The 5,164-nt window shown below is 46.5% G+C and overlaps 1 long non-coding RNA gene across 1 annotated transcript; it reads left to right on the forward strand.

Annotated features, from left to right (window-relative positions):
- Nucleotides 1-996: 996 nt before the first annotated feature.
- On the forward strand, nucleotides 997-4,652 carry LOC309867959. The gene is made up of 3 exons (XR_014313420.1): nucleotides 997-1,086; nucleotides 3,109-3,402; nucleotides 4,332-4,652. It is a non-coding gene; the product is annotated as an uncharacterized lncRNA (long non-coding RNA).
- The last annotated feature ends 512 nt before the right edge of the window (nucleotides 4,653-5,164 follow it).

Genomic DNA, 5,164 nt, shown 5'->3' on the forward strand with positions numbered 1-5,164 from the left:
AGATTGGTCAAATATGCCTTATCTCCTTCTCTTCTAGCTTGAAAATGATTCCTTTTCTTTTCCTTGTTTCAATAATGGCATAATCACTTTCACTATGTCTTTAGATCAGCACAAAGTCTTGCCAATTCAATATGAGTATCCCCATTTTACAGATAGGAAAACTGAGACTCTGAGTTAAGCAACCTGTGTAAGGCCTGACAGCTGATAACCAGCAGATTCGATATTAGAACCTGTCCTGTGTGATGTGGCGTTTATGCGCCGCTCCCCATCCCCCACTGCAGGCTACAGGCCGACAAAGGCCAGGGGCAGTTTGCTGAAGGAGGTTATCACGGGATTTCTTAGTCCCCACAGCAGTACTCTGATCAGCAGACTCTGTTATCTCTGTGTCCTAGTGATAATTTCAGAAATGGAAATGAATGAGCACAGGCCCCGGGACAAGTTCAGAGGGAGAGAAAGTCAAAGGCTGAGAAGTAAACAAAACTCTTAAAACTCTCCAAAATGAAATCCTCCCTGACGCTGGATGGCTGTCAACTTTTTTTTTTTTCTATTTTTAACGATATCTCAGATCTGACCCCTTAACCATTTTCCGGGAACCCTTCCCTTTTCCCCACACACAGTCATCTGCTGCCACAGCCCTTTACTGCTTAGTAAAAGGCTTAGTAAAAAACTGTGTTTCTTGCTACTGTCTCTACACATCGCTCTCCAGATATTGTTCTTTCTTCAAACAGGTTGCTCCGCTTTGATGCCCCCCTTCTGGCGGGGAGGCGGGGGGGGGGGGGGGGGGCAGGGATCTGAGAATGGGGATTAGGGAGAGGCGGAGACACAGGGCCTCAGAGTCGCCTTTGGAGGAAGGGAAGGATAGAAAACTTCTGAGGCAGTGTGAACACGCACAGGGCTCTGATGAGGTCACCCCCGGAGGCCGTTGCTATGAGGAACATTACCCATAATCCCTCTAGCTTCCAAAGTTCCTATTGCAGTAAACAATGCCCAGTGGAATGATAATCCTGGTGTCAAATGTCCTGCTGATTTTGTAGGGGTACAGGTGCATCTTTGTCTGAAAGAGCGGCATTCCTTTTCAGGATGAGGGTAGGAAAGAATGTGACCGAATTCCTGAGATACCACTAAGGGACCGCAGCCATGGCCAGGGTCAGCATCAGCATGGGTGTTTCCCCGAAAAGAGCAGTCCCACTTTGGCCAGAGGGCTTCACCGGTCCTGCTCAGGATTTCATCTTTATGTGGAGGCACAGGATGGAGACTGGCTTCTTTTTTTTTCTTTTCTTTTTTTTTTTTTTTAATTATTTTTTTTTCTACTGAAATTTTTTTAAATTGTGTCATGTTCATCACCATAAAATACATTTTTAGCTTTTGATGCAGTGTTCCAAGATTCTTTGTTTATGTACAACACCCAGTTCTCCATGCAATATGTGCCCTCCTTAAAACCCATCAGCAGGCTCAACCATCCCCCTCCACTCTCCCCTCTAAAACCCTCAGTTTGTTTCTCAGAGTCCACAGTCTCTCGTGGTTCATCTCCCCCTCTGATTTCTCCCAATTCACTCTTCCTTTCCTTCTCCTACTGTCCTCCATGTTATTCCTTATGTTCCTCAAGTAAGTGAAACCATGTGATAATTGACTCTCTCTGCTTATTTCACTCAGCATAATCTCCTCCAGTCCCATTCATGTTGATGCAAAAGTTGGGTATTCATTGTTTCTGATGGGTGAGTAATATGGCATTGTATATATGGACCATATCTTCTTTATCCATTTGTCTGTTGAAGGGCATCTCAGCTCTATCCACAATTTGGTTATTGTGGACATTGCGGCTATGAACATTGGGGTACATATGGCCCTTCTTGTCACTACATCTGTATCTTTGGGGTAAATACCTAGTGCAATTGCAGGGTCATAGGGAAGCTCTATTTTTAATTTCTTGAGGAATCTCCACACTATTTTCCAAAGTGGCTACACCAACTTGCACTCCCACCAACAGTGTAAAAGGGTTCCCCTTTCTCCACAACCTCTCCAACATTTGTTGTTTTCTGCCTTGCCAATCTTTGCCATTCTAACTGGTGTAAGGTGGTATCTCAGTGTGGTTTTGATTTGAATCTCCCTGAAGGTTAATGATGATGAATGAGTCTGCTAGCCAGTTGTATGTCTTCATGTGAGAAGTGTCTGTTCATGTCTTCTGCCCATTTTTTGACATAACTATCTGTTCTTTTGGGTATTCAGTTTGAGAAGTTCTTTATAGATCTTGGATATCATCCCTTTGTCTGTAGTGTCATTTGCGAATATCTTCTCCCAATCCGTGGGTTGCCTCTTTGTTGACTATTTCCTTTACTGTGCAGAAGCTTTTTAACTAGATGGAAGTCCCAAAAGTTCATTTTCACTTTTGTTTCCTTTGCCTTTGGAGATGTGTCTTGAAAGAAGTTGCTGTGGCTGATATCAAAGAGGTTACTGCCTATGTTTTCCTGTAGGATTTTGATGGATTCCTGGGGAGACTGACTCCTGAGAGGCAATTTTCAAAGCCTACCTGAATCAGAATCACTTGGTTGCGGGGAGGGGCAGAGGTAGGCTTGTTAAAGTGTTAATTTAGGACTCCACCCTAGACTTATTGAATCAGAATCTTATAGGGGTCCCCAGGAATCCCCATTTTTAATAAGTGGCCCAGATAATCTGGGTACTGAGTCTACTGATTTTGGTACTGTTCTTCAAGGGCTCTGTAGGTGCCTGAAACTTCCTGTGGGGCAGCCAAGCTTGTGTAAGGAGGCACATGACAAGTGACCAGGAGTCCTGAGCCCCAGCTTTCTCTTTGGCTTTGCCGTGTGACCTTGAGCAAGTTACGTCACCAGCCTGGGCTTCATTTCCTTATCTGCTAAATAAGCTTGCAGAGCTTCTTAATGGTGGGATCAGGCCAGCCCCACAGACTCGGGTCTTTGTTTTGGCACTTGAGCTTGAAATGAGAGCAGGACTTCTGAAAGTAGATGGGAATTATAGCAACTTTTATTATGCATAGTGCGCCCCAGGCATTGGTGTACAGAACAAGGCAGATGAGTTCATTTTCTCTCCACCATAACTCTCTGAATTTGGTGCTTTCCTATTCCCATTTTACAGATAAAGGAATGGAGGCAAAGTTCACAGAAAAGTTAAGGTCGCATAGGTAGTAAGAAGTAGAGCTGGATTCCGAACTCCGACCCAGAGCTCTTGTTCTTCACAACAAAGATACACTATCTCTCAGCCATAAATGTCCCACTGGCAATCGGAAATACCAGACACAGCTAAGAGGTTTGATCACCCAGCAAATGTGGCAGTTCCCTAAATAGAGGTGACAGATGGAAAGCCCGAGGAGCATGGAAGGAGTAGAGAGCTGGAGCACCAAGAAACACTGGCCGACTTAACCAACCCAAGGTAACTCAGTCTTACCCACTTCTGGAGGATTACACATGGGATATAGAGGGGGGCGCTTAAAGCTTCCAGACAGGTGGGTGAGGGAAATCTTGGGGCAGGGGAGCAAAAGTTCATCTCAGAGTACCCTGCCCAGCTCGCTCCGGGGATAATGGCTCTAACCCTACCCTTTCGTTTGTAGAGATCTGAGAGCAGAAATAGGTCCCTGCTTTTTCCTAAGCTTTGAAGATTGTTTCAGGAAGTTAAAAACTGACCACCATGAAACCATACTCCCTTCACCAGAGAAGACTTGTCCTGCAGATAACACCAGGACCTTAGCTGGCCTCAGGCAGAGACTGGGCCAGAATTTGGTGGTGGAAGAAGCAGGTTTGCTCAGAAGGTGCAGATACAGTGAGCATGGCCTTCTGCTCCTGGATGAGCGAGGGGTTGGATTTCTCAGGGAAGGCAAGGATCTCTCTCTTCTCAGCATGCTGTCCCTGAGAAGGAGGGTGGTATTCCCTTTTCTGCCCCAGCATCAACTCTCACCTTCATGGTAATGACTCTCCAATGCGTACGTACATCTAGTCTGGGACTTTCTGTGGGGCCCCAGACTCTTCTATCCAATAGCCTCCTGGACATCTCCCGGTAGAGGTCCTACTGGTGACACAAACTCATGTCTCCATCCAAATTTAGGCTGTTTGTCCTGATCCCTTGCCCTCTTTAGCTCTTCTTTTGGTTAATGAAACCAGTTCACCAAGTCCTATGATGCTTCCTATCATCTACAGGTGAAAAGTCAGGGAACTTTGGGAGGCAAACCCACCTGCCTGCCCAGCCCCCCAGGCCCAGTCCCGGGCCCAGTCTTTTCATTCCAGCCACACCTGTGCCCTCTAACACCTGGGTGTCTTTCTTCTGACTAGTTTTGTTTTTATTTTTGTTGGTTTTGTTTTTGTTAGAGGGCTTTATCTTGGTCTGACAGTCTGATTGCACTCTCTGCCTTCAAGACCTGGCTCAACTCCTTTGAGAAGTCTTCCAAGATTGCAACAACCCCTCTCCAGGAGAGTTCCTTTCCTCCTTGGAGTTCCCACCACCCTTCTTGCACACCAAGGACATGTTTGTCACTTTGCATTGTTAACATCTGTTCGCATGTCCTGCCTCTGGACACCAAGCTTCTCCATGGAGAGGACTATCTGTCACACATGTGCATACGCAACTCTGTTCTCAGTGCTGGACAAGAACCCAGGAGTTGTGGTTGAATAAATGAATACATGATTCAATAATTGGGTCAGAATTTCTGGGAAAATGGACCTGTAGAACCACAAGATTTTATCCAAAGCATAAAATGGTGGTATAAGAAAGGGCAGATGCCTAGAGGGACCACCCAGGGGTCGTCCAGCCTGGGACTCTGAATGTGTGTGATTCTCCACGAAGTGCCAGGCTCAGTCCATGTGTGTGACCTTCAGGCACCCTGGCCCACCCTTCCATGGCTACCTCCTCTCCTGCTGTCCCCATCCTGCAACAGTTCACCCCCTTTCTTGTCTAAGAGCCCAGTACACTCCCTTTGTTCTGGTCCTTCTGGAAACCATCCCTCCCCACTTTGCCCCTGCTTCCTCTAGGGAGCCTCTCCTGAGGAAATGGGATAGGGAACACGATGTGAGCTTTCCCAAACCTCCAAATTCCAGCAACTTCCCCTCCCTGGCATTTCAGATCAGCTGGCAGAGTGAGGAGGGAGAAGCACAAGATAGGCCAGGTGCTCCTCTTAGTCCCAATAAGCAGCAGGTCCCTAAAC

Source organism: Mustela nivalis, assembly GCF_964662115.1.
Source record: "Mustela nivalis genome assembly, chromosome: 6".
Taxonomy (NCBI): Eukaryota; Metazoa; Chordata; class Mammalia; order Carnivora; family Mustelidae; genus Mustela; species Mustela nivalis.